At 38.3% G+C, this 20,408-nt stretch overlaps 1 pseudogene; it reads left to right on the top strand.

The window, feature by feature from the left end:
* The first annotated feature begins 13,450 nt into the window (after window positions 1-13,450).
* On the top strand, window positions 13,451-13,732 carry LOC125414797 (small ribosomal subunit protein eS27 pseudogene; annotated as a pseudogene).
* Window positions 13,733-20,408: the final 6,676 nt, after the last annotated feature.

Genomic DNA, 20,408 nt, shown 5'->3' with positions numbered 1-20,408 from the left:
GGTGACCCTCGAATTGATGAGAAATAGTGTATAGAGAAGATACTTTTCTTATATTCTGTGGTGGCTCAGCATCTACATACGTACTCTCATGATGTAACCAACTACTGGTAAGATAGTTGCCATCTCAACTTGTCATTTATACATAAAATTCTACTATTGGTGCCCATTTCTTAAAACTCAGGAACATTTGACTTTAAATTCAGATATAAAATTATATAACAGATATCAAGTCTTATAGATGACTAATATTTTCAATTGTGATATCATGTATTTTTTTATCTTTAGGGACAAATTTCATATTAATCATAGATGTATATCTTACATAGATAGTCAGCAGTGTCACCTTAGAAATATTTCCAAGTTTAGAAAGCTCTAGATATTAAGCCATCAGGAATATTCATCCACTTGGGATTGTATGCTTAAGTTATTCATTATTAATAATTCAGTCAGATTCCTTAGAGACCCATTCTCAGCCGGCACTGGAAGGACTCAAATGTGTGTTATCATAGAAGCCTATACCTGAATGGAAGCCATGGCAACCATGGCAGGGCATAAGGCTGGAGGCACACCACTGAAATGGGCACCTCTAACTTTTCAAGAGAAGAAGTTGAAATCCCAGGGGTGTTTCCTGAAATGTAACTTCACAGAAATCTCAGCATAAAGTCCATTATTTGATTGACAGCATTTAACACTTTCCTTTCTTACAGAAAGGATAAAATAAGGTAAAATCATATTGTTTACTTTAGAAATATAGAAATGCTTGTAGATAATGCACTGTCATCTTGAGGTCAGATAATGACCACTGTCCCTGGGAATAAACAGAATTTCTAGTGTTTCTCTTTATGAATAAAGAGAAACATATAAATTCCTTCTGGGATAAGGAAATAGACAAGATCTGAGAAAATTCGGAGCATGGTGTGGGGGCAGAAGGGGAGAAGGAGGAGAGCAGAGGAGGGGGAGGAGAGCTTGAGAGAATGGGATAGTCAACATGGGGGAAGGACAAAGTCGAAGAGCAAGGAAAGAGATATACTGATGGAGGGACCCATTATGGGGCTAGCAAGAAAGTTGGCACTAGAGAAATTTCTAGGAATCCACAAGGATGACCTTAGCTAAGACTCTAAGCAATACTGGGAGAAGGAGAGGGAGTGGGAACTGGGGTTGGTTAAATGAAAAAAAAAATAGTATTTTTAAATAAAAAATATACCACAAAAAATTAAAAGGTAGGAGAAGAATAAAGATATGATTCAATGAATAAGAGCACTTACTGCCCTTACTTAAAACTTGAGTTGGTTCTCATCACCTACAGGGAGCAGTTCAAGACCATCTATAACACCAGTTCCAGGAGACCCAACACCTGCTTCTGGCTTCCAAGAGTACCCATATACATGACATACACTCATACTCAGACAGACAGACAGATGCTTCTCTCTGTGTCTCCTTCTGCCCCCCCCATATTCCAATAAATTTTAATATTCTGAATGCTGCATTAAATTGTTCCTTTTTTCTATTTCCATGACTTTTGCTCAGCCCTTCTGTCAAGTATCTTTCTTATATTGTGTAGTAATAAGATCCTAAATTAGGAGATGGAGATGCTTCAGTAATTAGGGGCACTGGCTGCTCTTTCAGAGGTCCCAGACTCAATTCCCAGTGTCCACATGGCAGTTCATAACTGTCTATGACTCCAGTTCATTGCAGCAGGCTTCCTCTTTGGGCTGCCAATCACTTCCCAAATAAAGCCATGGAGGAAGCAGAAAAGCAGGGTGGACAGTAAGTAGATGAGATAGATGAGCCTCGGGGAAGTACATAGATGAATAGAAATGAGTTAATTTAAGTTAAGAGAGAAGAAAGAACTAGGTAGAAAAAAGCCTAAACTAAGTTAAAATTCAAACTAATAATTTTATTCTTCTCTCATATATTACATCCTGACCACAGTTTCCCCCGTCCCTTCCCCTCAGACTCTCACCCCATCTATCCTCTCCCTCAGATGCACAGTCCCTTCATCAACCCTCAGAAAAAAGCAGGTCTCCCAAGGACATAAACCAAACAAGGCATAATATGCTATAATAAGACCAGGCACATGCTATCACACCAAAGCTGAACAAGACAATCCAGTAATAGGAAAAGGGTCCCACAAATAGGTTAAAGAGTCTGAGACTTCCCCTATTCCAACTGTTAGGAGTCCCCCAAGATATTCAGCCATAGCATATATGCAAAGGATCTAGGTCAGACCCTTCCAGGCTCCCTTATCTCTGTGAGTCCCCATGAATCCCAGTCAGTTGATTCTGTGGGTCTCCCATCCTTCTTTCCCCTCCTCCACAGCTCTACCTAATGTTTGGCTGTGGGACTCCGTATCTGCTCCCGTCAGCTGCTGCATCAAATCTCTGGTCTCTCTGATGACGACTGAGTCAGGCTCCAGTCCCAGAACACTCTGGAAGCAGCACAGACTGTAGGTCAAATGTTTTGTGACTGGGTTAGTGTGCCAGTCCCTCTGCTTAAGGCCTTCTCTGGTTACAGAAGACGGACGTTTCAGGCTCTGTGTCCCTATTACACGGGGACTTTGCTAGTGTTACTCTCAAATTCCATGGGGTTTCCATTGCCGTTGGTTTCCATCTTGCCCTCGAAAGCTCTCCAGTTCAAGTTGTTTCTCCTAGTATTTCCTCCCTTCCCCCACTTCATCCCTCCTGTTTCCAATCCCTTCCCACCCACCTCCAGTCTACCCACAAAATCTATTCTATTTCCCCTTTCCAGGAAGATCCTTGTGCACCCTTGTACTCTTTGTCACTTAACCTCTCTTGGTTTGTAGATGTAGCATGATTATCTTTTATTTTACAGCTAATACCCTGTTGTTGTACTTGTTGGTACCACCAGCCCACAGTTAACAACATGAAAACTTCTCCTCCCTGTCGGAGGATGTGTGTCACTGGAGGTGGATTTAGGTTTCAAAATTGCACACTATTCCCAGTTATCTTTCTCCATCTCTTACTTGTGGATCCAGACGTAAGCTCTCAGTTCCTGCTCTGCAAGGGTCCTGCCCGCTTGATGTCATGATCCCTACTATGATGACCATGGACTAAAAACTTCTAGAATTGTGAGCTCCAAATATACACTTTCTAGGTGGCCTTGGTTCTAGTGTCTTATCACAGCAATGAGAAAGTACCCAAGACACTTGTGTATGTAGTAGGAAAAGAAACAGCATTTATCTTTTATTCCTTCCTAAGACTTTCACAACCAGCCCAGGTCACAGCCTAATTCATTGACAAGAATAGGAGGTTTGATGTCACACAGATCTTATAATCATCACATTGCTCACACCTTAATTAGGTGCTCCTTACATTTAAGTGTGTATGAGATTCATCTAGAAAGTTGATTGCTATAAAAATCTCCCAGAGATCTGGCATACTAGGATTGGGTTGGGCTCTGGGTCTGCCTTTCTGAACAGTTCTATCCTGATTTTAATGCTGCTGCTGCTGCTGCTGCCTGTCAGCATACACAGCTTGGGAACAGCCCTTCAGCTACACGGACTTGGCATGGTACACACTGTCCTAAGGTGGGGACACTGTAGTGCTAGATCTTTTAGACAAAGGGTCTCTTGCCATGTCAATGCCCTCAGATTTACCATTCTCTTCCAGTTTTAGCTCTGGAGTAGCTGGGATTATAAGCATGTGTGGTGATAGTTTCTCTGTATTCTAACAAATAAGACTTGCCTGAAGATCAGAGGGTAGAGCTAACCCCTAGTTAACCAGAGAGATCTGGAGGTCTGCACAAACAGACAGGAAGTGATACGGCTGGACAGAGAGAGGAATATAAAGCCGGAAAAGACAGGAACTCAGCCTTTTCAGCTGAGGAATTGGCAAGATAAGAGTTAACTGTGACTTGCTACTTTCTTTCTCTCTGATCTTTAACTATTTGCCCTGATATCTGGCTCTGGGTATTTACTAATAAGACCAATTAGAACTCGCACAGCAGGCATGTGCTACCAATTATGAGCACTACCTCTAAATCTCAGCTTTGCCACTACAATGCGAGTTATTTGCGCTTTCCTTTCTTCAGATAACTCCTTTCAAAACTGGGGGTGAAAGTATGGTTTTTCAGAGGGTATCTTAGTCGATGTCATATTGCTGTGATAAAAAAAAAAAAACAAAACACCAAAACCATAGCCACTCTTATAAAGGAAAGTCTTTAACTGGGACTTTCTCACAGTTTCTGAGGTTTAGTGTCTTCTCATCATTGCAGGGAGAGTGATGACATGCAGACAGACATGGTGTTTGAGAAATAGCTGAGAGTTCTCCATCCAGATACACAAGCAGCAAGAAAAGCAAGAGATACTGGGCCTGGGTTGGGCTTCTGAAAACCCCGAACCCCAAATCCAGTGACACACTTCCTCAAAAAAGGCCATGCCTACTCCAACAAAGTGTGCCTCCTAAACCTTGTAAAGTAGTGCCACTCCCTGCATACCAAGGATTCAGATTCAAATATGTGAGCCTACGGGGGCCATTCTTATTCAATCATCACAGGGGAGTATTCATTATATAAAGCAAGGCAATGTGTGCAGAACATTTGGAAGTATGCTTCATATACAGAAATATGCGCAGATTGGTGTCAACAAATTCACTGCGTGATTTCTTTTGATAGAATTACCATATATTTGAAGGAAATAAAAATTGAATTCTAAGAGATTATAAAAGATGCTAAAATAGGTTTTTATTTGCAAACATGTAGTTTTCTATTTTCTGGAGTTTTTATTGTTTCTAGACAACAACTTATATGGCAGTTATTGTCACACATTTTAAAATAATTATAAATGTTTTGTCTCCTTCAAGTTAAAGGTCAAAGATGATTCTTTTTTCTTTTCTTTCTTTCTTTCTTTTTTTTTTCAAGACAGGGTTTCTCTTATATGACCAAGAAAGAAAACAGACTAACTACTATATAACTGTAGACAGTGGAAAGTCAAACTATTCTCACCATCCGAGCATATTTTCCATTGCCTCATAGCTCTGTTCTGTTTTCACTAGCATAAGTTATTTTATCACAAGCATTTTATGTATTCCATATGCCAAAAAGATTAATGGGTGCCCGGCAAATCTGTTGTTAACTTCCTTGAGATCTTGTCACATCTACGTGACCTTGAGGACGTTCATCGAGGTCTAAGCCTCAGCTTTCAGAACAAACACAGGATGACACTTGATCATGTCACTATGAATTATCATAGTAAAGATGGAATTTTGTAATATTTGCACTGTATTCAAGTTAGAAGTTAAATTAAATTAGCTACTTTTCTTGTATTTTGGCATGACTTTGGTGAGTGACACCATAGCTATACCTTTAAAATATTTCTTAAAATATTATAGGTATAAATTCAGGAGCTTGGTAATAAATAGTTCATTTTCAATATTAGCTAGCAATTGACTACAGATCTGAATATTTGACTGCTCCAAACCACTTAGTTTTAGGTTTCCTAGACTTTTCCTGGAAAAGAATGACAAAAGCTGGTCACTTCCTAGTTTAGAACTTAGTAAAACTGTGCACCATCAGTTTGAGATTAGCCACTGAATATATGAGCTGCTGTGGAAATTTTATATGCAAACCAGAAAAGTATTTGGGGAGCCTTAGGTTCTAGAAACTTTAAAAGATGTGACTATTCCTGAAAAAGCAGTCAAACAGAGAAAGAAAAGCTATGGTTTCTAGAAATAATTCAGCTCCTATCCTTTCTCTGAGTTGTCTCTATTTATCTCTTGCCCTTGGTCTCTGACTAGGGTCTGCCATTAGATACAGTCTAAAGTAAACAGCGGACTCAAGAGCCTAGGAAATGACCCTGCATGAGCCACTGGGGGAGGGGGAACAGCGCATAAAAACAAACATGTCTGTATTTATGATTGTTGTATTTAAGCTTCATTCAATTATTTATATTTTATATACTATTGGTTAAGTATGTTCGTTTGACCTTGTAAGCAAAAGGGTATTCCCTTCTGTTTTGTTAAAGAGAAGTCATTATTTCACTTTTTATCTCAATGCTCCAAGATTGATAAATATATGTAGTTTGCCTTTGACTTTGATCTGAATGTTTTATATGTCATTCCAACAAATCATGTCAGGAAATGTGTCAGGGCAAAAAAAAAATAAAAAAACAAAAACCAGTCCCATGTGTGCCCATTGCTAACTGAACTTCCACTGTATGTCAGCCTCTGCATTATATGGTGAATTACAGCAACAGCATTTCAAAACCAGTATAAGGATGTTTAGTTTATTAAGAAAAAGTCTATTTTACACACAGGTTAAGGAACTTTCCAAAGTCGAAAAGCTGACAAATATGGTGAGAATTCCAGCACTGATAAGCTTCAGATATTATGTTCTTTTGTTCATTCTACCTCACATAGTGTTGTTTTTATTCCTTCTTTCTACACTAGTCTGTGTTTTCTGATTACCTTAATGCTTGATTACCACCTGTCTTATTGTTTAGATGCCATGACATGGTTGCAAAACAAAACTCTTTGACTTTATGTACAATAACAAATTCATTATGATTTTCCCTTAATAAAGCCAAGCACACTTCTATGAAAGCAAATTTTGCCTGGATTATTGTGTAAAGCAAATTTTGGATCTCAGATCAGGACTTACTGGTAGATTTCTTCCATAATCTGTACACTTTCATATAGATTTATAGATGATAGATATATAGATAGATAGATGATAGATGAATGATAGGTAGATGATAGGTAGATAAGAGATGTATAATAGGTTTATAATACATAAATAGATGATAGATAAATAGGTAGATAAAAAATGGATAGGCACTTAATAAGTAAATGAAAGAATATATAGATGATAAATGATCGATAGGTAGTAGATGGATATTAGGTTTATAACAGACGAACAAATGATAGATGGGTAGATAGAATTGTTAGATAATAGGTAGACAATAGAAATATAGATAGGCAGATAAATATATGATAGATATATAGATAAATAATAGATATTTTTGATAGAACATATTTTTCAGAACACATAGTGAAGACACAGGTTAAAAATGATTCCATAATGAGACTCCAATATTGATGAAATAGTGATTGTTTTAGTTGTAGCAGAAATGGTTTATGTTATACATCTGCATTTCTTTCTTTCTTATGTGTTTCCTTAATAACTACCTCAGAGTGACTCCACATTGCATGCCAGAGTTCCTATCTATTCAAAGCCTAGCAGTAAAATTCAATTAATATAAATACTGAATTTTAACACTCTCACATTTAATTCTCTTGATGCCAAACACATTTGCGACTATTCTATATTTTGTGAAACTTTGAACTCCCCTTTCCCTGAAAATTGTCATCTTTTGATTCTCCCCTGTCTTTGTCTATCTTTTTTTGAACTTTTCATTCTTGTACAGTGTGTCCTGGTCATATCCATCCCCCACTGTCCCTCCAACTCCAGTGATGTTCTGTCTTGAGTGTGTTTGTGAAAGTCCTCTGCACTCATTCTTCCTCATTTTATTGAGAAGCAGTAACAGCTATGGTTAAGAGCAAAGGCCACTGCTTGGATGTGTTTTACCATACTTCTATAACATTGGGATAGTTACAAACATGTCCTTATTAGACTTCTGTGGTTTATGGTATACACACTAGGATTGAAAGTGTCCAGATGACCTAGAAGATAAAAGCTTTCACCACACAAACCTGGGGACCCATGCTTTAGTAGTTCTGCCTCCTCACGCCAAGGTAGAAGGAAAGAACCAACTCTCAGAAGTTGCCACTGACCTCCACACAATGCTCATATATATACATGCAAATAATAAAAATAAGAAATAATTAATTTTTTAGTTGAAAAGTTTGATTTTAAATTGAAATAATGACAGAACCTAAGCAAATGTGTTTCTTAAGTTTGCAGAGTGTATGCTTAATAACTAAAGAATTCTTTGACCTTTTTTATTATGGATGGCTATAGAGAAAGAGGAAATATTTGTAGATATGCAAATGAGTCAACCTAGACATGATGAGTCAGCCTAGAGATGAGCTTCATAATGGAGAGTTTTTGCTCCGGCATCTCAGTGATAACTCAATGGTAGTTCTTCCTGTCTGCTCAGTTCCCTTAAGTAGGCGTCTTACACGGTGTTCTTTCTTGTGACATGTGTCTTTCTCTGACAACTAGGTTTATTTACTCACATAGCTGGTGTTGGGCTGTGATTCATTAGCCTGAATCATCTGCAGAGGGAGAATGGGATGTGGGAAATTTCTGCATGTCAAACTATCTCTTTTGTAATAAGAAGAATTTCTTAAGAATTAATTAAAATATATTTGCAATGTAAAAAATTACTTCAAAATCATGTGACTCAATTTTTGTGTTGAGAATATCTTTGTTGGAAGAACCCATTTGTTTGTCCCTGTCTGCTCAGCCCTAAAATAACCATACAGAAGCTATATTAATTAAATCACTGCTTGGCCTATTAGCTCCAGCTTCTTATTGGCTAACTTTTACATATAAATTTGACCCATTTCTATTAATCTATATATCACCACATGGCTATGGCTTACCAGGTAAAGTTCCATCGGGCTACAAGGCTTCTCTATAATTTCACCTCCTTTCTCCCAGCATTCAGTATAGTTTTCCCCACCTATCTAGCCTATCAGGCCAAATCAGTTTCTTTATTAATGAATGGTATTCACAGCATACAGAGGGGAATCCCACATCATATCTTGATGATGATGGAAAAGATATTCTCACTTAAACAATCATTTAGATTCTTTCAGTGGTTACATTATTTTAATTTTTATATTGCAGAAGAACTTCTTATTTGTGGGGGAGGGATTGGTCAACTTGAAACACACTTAGGAAGAAGATGAATACCTCATCAAATTGCCTGTAGGCAAGTCTGTGAGGGCATTTTCATTATTCATAATTAATATCAGAGGACTTAGACCACTGTGGGTGGTAGCACCCCTGGGCAGGTGGTATAAGAAAACAGGTTGGGCAAATCATAGGGAGCAAGTCAGTTAATATCACTCTTAGTTTCTGCCTCTAAGTTACTGCCTAAAGTTTACCCTGATGATGGATTGCAACATAAGAATTAAAAGGAAGTTCCTTGGCCATGATGTTTTATCTGTCCTTAACTAGAAAAGAAAGCTAGGAGAAAACATGTATTAATTGCCTATTTGCTTTAAACAAAACAAAATAATTATAAGTAACAAACATCTATTTATTTTCCTATACACAAATCAGAAGATAAAATCACACTTCTGATGTGGGATTTCCCTCTGTATACTGTGAATACCATTGGTTAATAAAAAAGCTGTTTGGGGTCTGTGATAGGGTAGAGAAGAATTAGGCAGGGAAAACTAAACTGAATGCTGGGAGAAAGAAGTCAGAGTCAGAGAGAAACCTTGTAGCCCTGCCAGAGACAAACATGGGACGGAACCTTGTGGGTAAGTCACAGCCACGTGGTGATACACAGATTAATAGAAGTGCATTAAATTGAGATGTAAGAGTTAGCCAATAAGAAGCTAAAGCTAATGGACCAAGCAGTGATTTAATTAATACAGTTTCTGTGTTGTTATTTTGAGTCTGGGCAGCCAGGAACAAACAAGCAGCCTCTTACAACTTCAAGCAACTATTAAAATTAGATAGCAAGTTAAATAATGGAAAGCCAAGTGAATTCCATGCAGGTGTTATTTTTAAAAATAACAAAGATGCTTTAGTTGCTTTGCAAATGAAAGCCAAATGGAAATACTTGGTGGACATTAAGAAGGCCAGAAATATTATAAAGCCTATACAAATCTCTATAGTCCTTTAAACCAGGATGACTATGTTGTATATCAAAGACAGCTTGGGTTTATCAATTAATTTTACACGTCAATGGGATTGTTCACAATTGAAAACAGAAGCCATGAATAAATTGAGAAATATATCAGACAGAACATATTTGATTTTAGTAATCTGAGATAGATACTTAAAAAATAAAATTAAGTTGCATGCAACTTTCTCATGCCATCAGCAAAGAAAATTTATAGAAATACAAATTAGAAGTAATGATAAAAAAATCTTATTTTACTTTGAAGAACCATCCAACCAAGCCTAACAGGGATTAGTTCTAGCTATAGTCATGTTTCATAGACACATTAATCACCTAGAAATGAGAGTAAACAATATGTTAATGAAATTTGCAGATGGTGCTAAATTGGAGAGAAATAAGTTAGCACACATAGCAACAAGGCAGATAAATTATTTTGATGATACACATCTAAGAAAAAGAATGACTTTTACTTAAAAAACAGGCTAATATAATGGGCATAGATGATAATATTCAATCTTTATTAAAGAAAAGAGGAAATCAAGGCATAAATAATGTCAGGAATGACAACTGCCATTGATAGCTTAATCAAATTAAGATGATTTTGTAATTTTCATTAAAGTCACAACTACAGTATTTCTGATAGGATGGTAAGTAAGCAGTTGCATGTAATTATTTGTATGTAAAAATTAAGTATGTCCCAAGCCATGTGAATACACAGAAGTGATGAAATAAGAATCAATACAACATCAATAATTGCTGAATAGTCAATCAATAATTCTGAAAGAATCATGACAATACATTTGTCAACACAGGGAGATTCGGCTTTCTCGTCAGATTAAGTCCAAGAGTACAGATTTGCTGAGGTATGAGTTATTTTTCTGGTGAAAGATGAGAGATAACAACGGCATAAGGTTTTTGTTTATTGATCCTACAAAACTGAGGCATGCTTAGTGCAACTCTCAGAAAGGAATTTATTGGCAAAGCATTTATTTTACTTACTGTTGTACTTTTAATTCTGGGAAGCAGAGACACATTTTAAACTGATATGTTGCATAGTTGTAGAATACAAATCTTGTCATATACAGTTATAAGAATGAATTCATATGAATGCTGTTATTATCACAGGAGGATTAGATTTTAACAATTTGAAAACATGTCTTACACAAATTTATGTAAAGGCCTTTTTTTGGATATTAGAGTCTGGGCAAGAAATAGGGACATCAGTATAGGTAGGAGTTCCCACGAGTCATTTAAAGAGGTGTGTGAGCCACCTTCTACCAGCTTTGCTCCTGAGTTGTAGACAGAGGGAGGTCACACACACTACAGGGTACACAGAGTACCAGGACAGCTGTAGAACACTGTTTATTGTGTTATGGCACAAGTATTTTTGTGCTTTAAACTGTTCGGAAGGAAGCAAAAGCAATATGCCCCTAAAAAGAGACATCAACAACAATAACGTGAATATGGAGAACTACTTAAGTTTTCAATATTCTACAAGGATTTTATAATCCATTTTTTCCAATATTTATCTTGCCATCTCTGGCCATTCGCTTCCAGTGAATGCACACACACACACACACACACACACACACACACACACACAGACCATGGATCAACTCTAAAAAAAAAAAAAAACAGGGTATTTTACTTTCCAAACATGTCACACATATTCTGTTTCTCCTTCTATCTGGAAAGTATTTGATGGTTATTCTGGGTACAATTCAAATGCCAGTTACCCTTTCAAACTTCACAGTATTGTTTTTATTATCTCAACTAATCCTTGTTTTGTCTTTTTAAAAAATTCATATAAATTATATAAAAACACCGATCAGGTTTATCTTGATATTTCCCATCTGTGCATGCGTTCATCATATGCTCCACCCATTTTCTACCCAAGCCCTTGTCTTCTTCCGCCAGCATTGTTTCTAGTCCTTAAAAACTCTTACTTTAAAAAAAAAGTTCTCCTTTCCTCTCTCTAATAAACATTCTTTCACTCCATGCTTTTTCAAGTTTCACCAACTGAGTGAAAATTTGTGCTATTTGTCTTTTTTGTTGGGCATTTTTCTTAAAGCAACAGTGGCCCTGCAGTCCCACCTGGGTTGCTGCAAATGGTAGGATTCCATCTTTCTGACAGACTACTCTTCCCCTGTGGAAATATACCACACTTTACACACTCACTGACAAGAGATGAAAATTATTACATATTTGACTATTGTGCACAGCATAAACAAGGGAGTGCAAGCATTGTCTTTGCTATAAAGATTTCACTTCCTAAATCAAGGAATTAGTAGATGGTTATAAGCCTAACTCACAGGGGCAAGGGGAAGGGCAGGGAGAGCAGAAGAATTATTAGTTCTTATAAAACTTGGGCTACATAGTGATTTCCAGATCTTCCTTGGCAATACAGTGAGACCCTACCTCAAATTAGAAATGGTTGAGTACAGAGCGAGAGAGGGGAAAGGGAGGAAGGGAGAGAGGAAAGGAGGGGAGGGAAGAAGGGAGGGAAGGAAGGTGGGCTGTTTCTTTGGATTGGATCATATGGGAGTTCTATTTTGCTTTTTGAAGACCCTCCATGCTGTCTTTCTTTATAGTTGTAATAATTCACATGGATTCCAACAGTGTCTAAGACCTATTTTCTTTCTTCCTTGCCAGAATCTATTACTACTTTTTTCTCATAGTAACCATTCCAATTCAAGTGAGATAATACCTCATTATAATTTTGATTTACATTACTCTGATGATTATGGAATTTGGAGGCTGTTTTCATGCGTTTGTTGGCCACTTTTTTGAGATATGCCTGTTTACCTACTTCTTAATTTTATCATGTTGCTCATCATTTTTTTATGTTCCTCATATTCTGCATATCATCCCTGGACACGCCATTTGCAAGCATGTTCTTCTAGTCTAGAAGTTTTCTGTTGATCGTATTGATTGTTGATTTTGCTGTACAGACACCTCTTATTTTTGCTAGATTCCTGTTTTCTATGTTTACTTGTGTTGCTTCTGTTCTGTTGACCTAAATAAAACTCCCCTGTCTATATCAATGTCTTGAAATACTTCCTCTACATCTTCCTGTAGCAATTTCAGAGTGTCAGACAGAAGATTTATGACTATCTTTGCTTAAATGTCTCCTATGCTCGCTCTGGATAAGAAACATGAACTATAGCCTTTTTTTACATTTTTTTCTATCTACTAATGCCTGGAAGTAGACCTTGTTTCCTCTGTGAATAACATTAGAGGGAGATAAGCTGAAAAGTGTAGCCAGAGTCTTGTGAGAGTTGACAGAGCCTCATTCATTCACCCTTTTATAGGATTGTCCTACCTCATATGTATGTTCTGAGCATTGCCCTTATAATTGTGATCAGTAACTGCTGTGGGACAAGGATCTGTACTCTGTCAATTGTATTTTTAATACAATACTGATTGGCCAGTAGCCAGGCAGGAAGTAGAGGTGGGGCAACCAGGCAGAACATAGAGGCGGGGCAACAAGAACAGGAGAATTCTGGGAATAAGAAAGAGTCAGTCTGCAGTCAACACAGAGGAAGCCAGACAAAGAGCAAGTAAGATGTGACTGCCTTGTGAAAAAGGTACCAAGCCACTTGGCTAACACAGACAAGAATAATGGGCTAATTTTAAGATGTAAGAATTAGTTGAGCCTTTCCGGTGGTGACGACCTCCCTACGAGAACATGCCTCTCGCAAAGGATCTCCTGCATCCCTCTCCAGAGGAGGGAAAGAGGAAACACAAGAAAAAGCACCTGGTGCAGAGCCCCAATTCCTACTTTATGGATGTGAAGTACCCAGGATGCCATAAAATCACCACGGTCTTTAGCCATGCACAGACGGTTGTCTTGTGTGTCAGCTGCTCCACTGTCTTCTGCCAGCCTACAGGCGGGAAAACAAGACTGACAGAAGGATGCTCCTTCAGGAGGAAGCAGCACTGAAAAGCACCTGATTTGAGATGAGTGGGAACCATCCCAATAAACACATTTTGGGGAAAAAAAAGAATTAGTTGATAAGAAGAGCCTGAGATACTAGGTCAATCAGTTTGTAAATAAACCTCTTTGTGTTTATTTGGGACTAAACAGCTGTAGGACCAGGCAGGACAGAAACCTCTGTTAACAAGTAACTTTTGGGTTCATGATATGTCAGTACATAACTATCTTTGGGAATCAGGTTACAGAGTTATAGTGCTTTCTTTTGAACTCTAGTATTTTTATTCATAAGTTGTATATTGAGTGATTTATTCAGTTCCCATTTATGCCCATTTCTAACCATTGGATTGGTAAGAATCCAACTTTGTTGCCTGGTTGTGAGGATCAAGTGAGTTAATAAATATAACAGCACTCCTCCATTTTAAGTATTCTGTGCCTGCTATCCACGATTACAGGGCTGTGCAGACTGTGAACTCCTCAAAGGCAAGATCTTTTCATTTCTTCTAACCAGCACAGTGTAAACACAGTACAGTGCCTTGGGTATCCTGGCAATGTAATATTTCAAAAGTAGATCTGTGCCATCAGTGAATTGATACATAGGATGAGGCAGAGAAAGACACAGAGAAGAACCCTACATATGAATCATACGGTCATTACAAGTTACGTTTCCCTAATAGGGAAGAAAAGAAAGAGTCTCATCTGTGGTGGACTCCAGCAATCAACAATTGCACTCCTCTAGCTGGGGAGCTGTGACAGATGCTGCAGAACCAATTTCCCTTTTTAAAGGATTCCCCTTGCAAAGGAGAAAGGAGAGATGGTGGGATCTCTGAGCTCTCAGAAGGCATGCTAAGGTGTCAGGAACTGCTCCGCAGCAGCTGGTAGTGTTCCCCTGCCCTCTTGGCTCAGGGCTGCCAATTCAGCGTCTTCATGCTGTGTGTAGACCTGCAATGCAGTGTTGTTCCTCATACATACAGTGGTTAAAAAAAATCCCCCAAGGAGGAGGGATCTGCTTCAGTGATTAAGGTTGACAGACACCATAATGTACTCTGCTCTCCTGCTTGCTATTGTTCTGACCCTTTCTGTTTCTATACATTTCCTGAATTCTGGCCACTGTCCAAGAATTTCACATTGCTCTCATTCTCCAGCCCTGCAAATAGCCCCGCACTCTTTGTTTCCTCTGCTTTGTTATCTTTGCTCTTGCCTATGGCTGACTTTTGAGCACACTGACACATGCTATTTATCTTTGTCTTGTTTCATGCTTGGTGGTGTTACCTACTCTGACCCTGTGTCCAGCCCTACAGTACCAGCGATCAGCGTAGCTCTAAGGAGCTAAATTAGTGCCTCTCATCAAGTTGAAGATTTTCTAGTGATGTTTTCTTAAGAGACGAGCTTTCTAGAATTACAGATGACAGCCACAAAAATGGGAGCTGGAACAAGCTCTGTTATGCCCACCCATGCTGTCAGCCATGCTACTTATCTTTGTAGAGCCTAGATTTTCTATATGTATAAGGGGGCACAGAAACAGTATAACATTTGCTCCTGGGGGTATTATTTTGAATATTTAACCAGTTAACAAAGCCTGAAAGAAACTAGTACCAACAAGTCTGGGAGACCTGACACTGTCTTCTAGACTCCTACTGCACCTGCATACACCTGCACTTAGACTTACACAAGTATATACACATTTAAAAATAAAATAAATCTTTCAAATATTAAAAATTAAGACATAATTATTGAAGTATCTTATGTTAGACATAGAAACTACCTCTAGTGTTCTATCATCATTAAGAGATAACAAAACTAAATTAATTAATTAAAAAGATAGCAAAACAGTTGAGCAAGAGAAATATTTATAGTTTTGTCACCAAACAATGAAAGCAAAAGTCTTTATTCTATGGCACGAAGTGAAGATTTGAAGTTTGTCTAATTTTCATAATTGTAGTTTTGAATGTCATCAGCTAATTTATTCTCCTCTCCATAAATCTATCCTTTCAGAAAATATTTGCTATAGAGTACCCGCCACATGACAGATTCCCTCCAGAGCTCTGGAAAGTTTTAGGATGGGCATCTCCCCATCTTCATGAGCTTGCATTGTTTCTTTCTTGCTATTTCACATATCATTCTAAGTTTCTTTTATATTCTTATAAATTCATTTGTGTGGAGCTGGAGAGATGGCTCAGCGATTAAAAGCTTGTTTTGCTCTCCTTGAAGTTTCACAGCAGAAGGCTCACAACTTCAGCTCCAAGCGGATCTGATGCTTCTTGCCTCTACAGGCATAGGTACTCATCTACACACACACACACACACACACACACACACACACACTTAAAAACAATAAAAAAATGTGTCTGTGCACCTCCTACATACCAGGTGTCACCTGTTTAGAGAGAGGTAAGCAGCAATAAATTCTTAGGAAAGAATATTGTGGTTGGTAGGACTGAGTCCTGTATACCTTTTTTTTCGCCTACAGGGAAGTCTCTAGAAAAACATTCTCTTCAGTCATGTACTGGGGACTTTCCTTGATTATCTCTTGTTTGCCTCGTCTTGCCTTTGGATTTCTAAGTTATTAGCATAACTAGTTTTACACAAAAACTTTGAGCTAGTGTAAAAACATGAAGATATATATATATATATATATTTGCATAAAAGCAAAGGTTGCCTTTTAAACTATGACTGAAACACAATATTTAGTAGATGCTTGATAATGATATTGATAATCACTATAAAAGTCAAACGATGTTTGGAAGCTCTACTGCAAACTGTCAGTTATCAAAAAAAAATGTTGCAAGTAGAAATGTTCACCTTCACTCTTGCTTTCGTCTAGGGCTTGTATGCTTGGGCATCATTAGCAGGGAGACTCAGCACCACCTAACTGGTAGATAACAGTTATCCCTACAATTAAAAAGGAGCAGTCCCTTTCACCATTTTTTTTAAATGTTTTAAGAACTCTAGCTATTAGGAAGTCTCAAAACATTCAAGGTAAAAAGAATGAGACAGACATGGGAATTTTGCTGTGGGAACTATTAGATTGAGGCAGGGGTCCCTCGATGGCTGTTAAGTTCTTCTGTTTGATGTGGTGTTGTGTGAGCAATACTAGCCAACGATGGGGACAATGATCCAGCATGAGACAACTACATCCTAAAAAGACTGCGCCCAATAGTGGTATAGCCTTTCATCCTGCCTTTGTCATAATTCTGGCAAATGGATCATATTTGATTCACAATAAATGCTTAAAGTAACACTTGGAGAGGTTGAATATTTATTCAACCTTGTGTGATGTTGGGTAATGCCAAAGCTCATGCTTGATTTAAATCTATTCTTTCCTACCAAAAGTACAATGCTACCTTTATCAGAGCACAGACTCAGTAGTGCAATAGATGCACACGTTTTCAGAATTCTTGCTCTTAGAAGGGGTCTATAATCTAATCAGAGGGAAACAACACCAGTGAAATGAAGTAGGGACAAAAGCATTTCTAAAGGTCAGTCTTGGCTGGAGTGACCTGGGACTGTTTCATGGAGGGGAGACTTTAGGAAACAAACCTTGGAGCAGCCATATGTAGGGCAGAGGGAAGGACAGTCATTTGCCCAGCAAGTGTAGATGGATGGATGCCTGGGACCAGTGTTCACAGAATTCATAGATGTTCACAAGGCTGACTGAAACATTCCAAAGAAAAGACCAGTTTAAAAGGGGGAAAGTATGCCTTTAATTTTCTTAAGAACTTCTAACAGCTTTGATATCCAAATGGGTATGGGTTCTTAAATACTATTTATATGGGTGACTTTGAATCCAATGATCGCAGCATAAGGAGAACTTGTTTATTAGGATATGCCTCAGGAGTTTTAGGATCCTTTTCTATTTTTTCCCACATTTCTTACTGGATAAGCTTCATGTATCAATGCCCACAGGCATTCTTTCCCTTAGCTGGATTTGGATCTTTGCTCAGAATATTTCAAGGAACTCCCCATAGTTAGGCTACTCAAACTTGTAACCTGCCACTTAAATTTCCTCTTACTCTACTTCCCCTCCCCTCTGCACATAACACCGATTTACTATGCTCTCTGCTTAGCTTTTGTCTCTCTTCCCACTGAGAATGTAAAGTATGGTGAAGACTGAATGATTATTTGTTTGGCCCACCACTTTACATCTAGTGCCTAGAAATGGATCTGGAAAATAGACACTCCTCTATAAATATTAGACTAAGAAGCAAATGAATAACTTTGTCGGGAGGTGTGGTGAATTGTTTACATTGACATCTTATATAGCTAAGGGCTTATTGGCATCACTCCCGTGGTGGGATGTGTTTTCTGTAGTTCGTTGCAGCAGTTTCTCCTACGAAACAGAGTGGGTTTATAACTGTTTCAATTAATAGCATGAAGATAAAATCAAGGGGCTTTCAGCGTAACCCTCTTTAAGACCTTATCCTTTCCCGCTGGCATTGACTTTTGCTATGTACTCAGGTTAGCCTCCCACTCACTAGCTCAACCTCCAAAGCAGCTGAGAACAGTTATATACCACTATGCCTAGCCTGCTAAGATGTCAGAGAAATCAACACTGATATTTCAGAGACCCTTTAAGACAGATGAAATCCTTTCTGAGAAAATCAATCATACCCCCAAAATCTCTTCTGTCAAAAATTAGTGCTGCCAAAACTCTCGAAGCCATCATTCCCACAGCAGCCTGACAAAGAAGCTCTTTAGCTCACTCATCATGAGATTAGAGGGGAGGAGCAGAACACCAAGAATCAGACTGAGCCACACCTGGACCTGATTTAGGTAATGAGTCATTGGACTTCAAGCTGATGCCATAATAGAGGTTTGAGAGGAAGGGGAGTGTACTTCTCATGTGTGGAGAATGTGAGCGAATGAGGGCAGAAATGCCAGGTCATATCAGATTTTGTAGCGTTTCATTGTTCTAAGACAGCCACAATAATATATTGCTGACAACGTGACTTCAGTATTCTGTTTTCAAGCAAAGAATGCTTTCTCCTTGAATCTGGGTAGACTTATGTTTGCCTTAATTAAGTAGGGAGAAATGAATGTCATATGGCTTCCAAGGCTGTCATGAGATACAATGCAGCTTTGTCTTGGAGTTCTGAGCTTATAGTTACTGCCTGAGGAGTCTGATTACCCTGTGGTTACCATATGCTGTGGAAGCCAACCTACATGGGGAGCCTCGAGTAGGTAAGTTCCTCCACTCTATGCTAGTAGTATTTGAGTCCTATTAGCCCTTGGTCCCTGATGTGAACAAAGGAATCTTGATTAGTAACTTCTCTCATTTTCATGACAATGTATTTCAGTGTAAGAAAGGCCATGGGAGGCCTTTCTCCCAAACTATGGTAGGCCATCATTTGAAAAGTTTTAGTCCAGTATGGCAGGGAAGGTACGGTGGAAACCCACTGGGGCTGTGGTGACCAGAGGAACAAGAGGCAGTCCACATGACAACAGGCAGGAAGAAGGGAAAGCAGGCTGGAGATAGGGCAGGTGTAACCTTCAAAGGCCTGCCTCTAATGGCCTTCTTGTACCAGTCAAACTCCACTTCCCAAAGTCTCCTTGGCCTTTGAATAATCTCACAAGATAGGGACAGAGAGTTCAAAACATGAATACTTTCTCACCATTCTGATCCCTACCTGCCATCCCATTCCTAGAATTCAGGTTTTCCTAAAAACAATAAAGACCTAAACAATAACCTATGCATCCAGTCTAAATTTCTGACCTGTTTGAATTGAGTCTGTTTTAAACATAAAATGGTTACTTGAAAATACAGTGTTTTAGACAAGTTGCTTCCCATGATAGTAGACATAATAGATCACCTTAGAATGTGTCTTTGCAGTTTGTTCTAACATGGGAAGTCCATCTTTCCTTTCAGTGTACCCTAGTCCACCTTCCGTGCTGCAACAAAATCCCTGAGACTGGAGAATTTGTAAGGAGAAAGTCTAATTTAGTCCATGGTTCTGGAGTCTGTAAGTTCAAGATTAGGCAGCCACATCTGACAAGGACCTTGGCATGTATCTTAAAGGAAAAGGTTAAGTGTGCTCATGCAGAAGAGAAAACGGATTAAAAGTGACAACCTGTTACAGAAAACCACACCTGTTATAGCTTAGGCCAGCAGACAGACAGAAAGCAATAATAAAAAAGGCTCACTGTTAAGTCACTGAGACTTTTTGTGGTGATGGGCAGAGTTATGGGCAGAGTTGTTACACAATAAAAAGTTAAATGAATCAAAATGAGAAACCTGGTAAAAGAACTTGGGTAGAATACCTATATGCAAAGAAACAATGGTTAAAACACTGGAAATAATGATTACTGTTTATCTACAATCAAGAAATTAAGTCATCTTCTACCTGTGCTTTTGAGCACATAGTACAAAATGATAAACAAGAGAACTGTGTTCTCTGCATCATTCATAAATGGAACGAGGCGAACAGATTCTACTTACCCTAGTATCATGTTTCTTGAAGTATATCTATTGCTTTGATTGGCTTTCTAACTGCCCACTGTTTGTGCAGGGTCAGAATCAACACCTGCTCTGATATAGAGTGCTTTGTGAGCAGCATTGCCATGCTCATAAACCTCAGTGGAGGAATATGAGAAACTTTGAAAGGGCAACTCGGAATTAAGATATTATCAAAGCCAAGCTGAAAACCATTTTTTTAAAAAAAATTCTAAATATAGATGCATGCTTGAAGTGTAGAAAAC

Source organism: Myodes glareolus, chromosome 17 (assembly GCF_982192425.1).
Source record: "Myodes glareolus chromosome 17, mMyoGla1.1, whole genome shotgun sequence".
Taxonomy (NCBI): Eukaryota; Metazoa; Chordata; class Mammalia; order Rodentia; family Cricetidae; genus Myodes; species Myodes glareolus.
The sequence above is the reverse complement of the archived record's forward strand: the minus strand, read 5'-3'. Positions and strand labels throughout refer to the sequence as shown.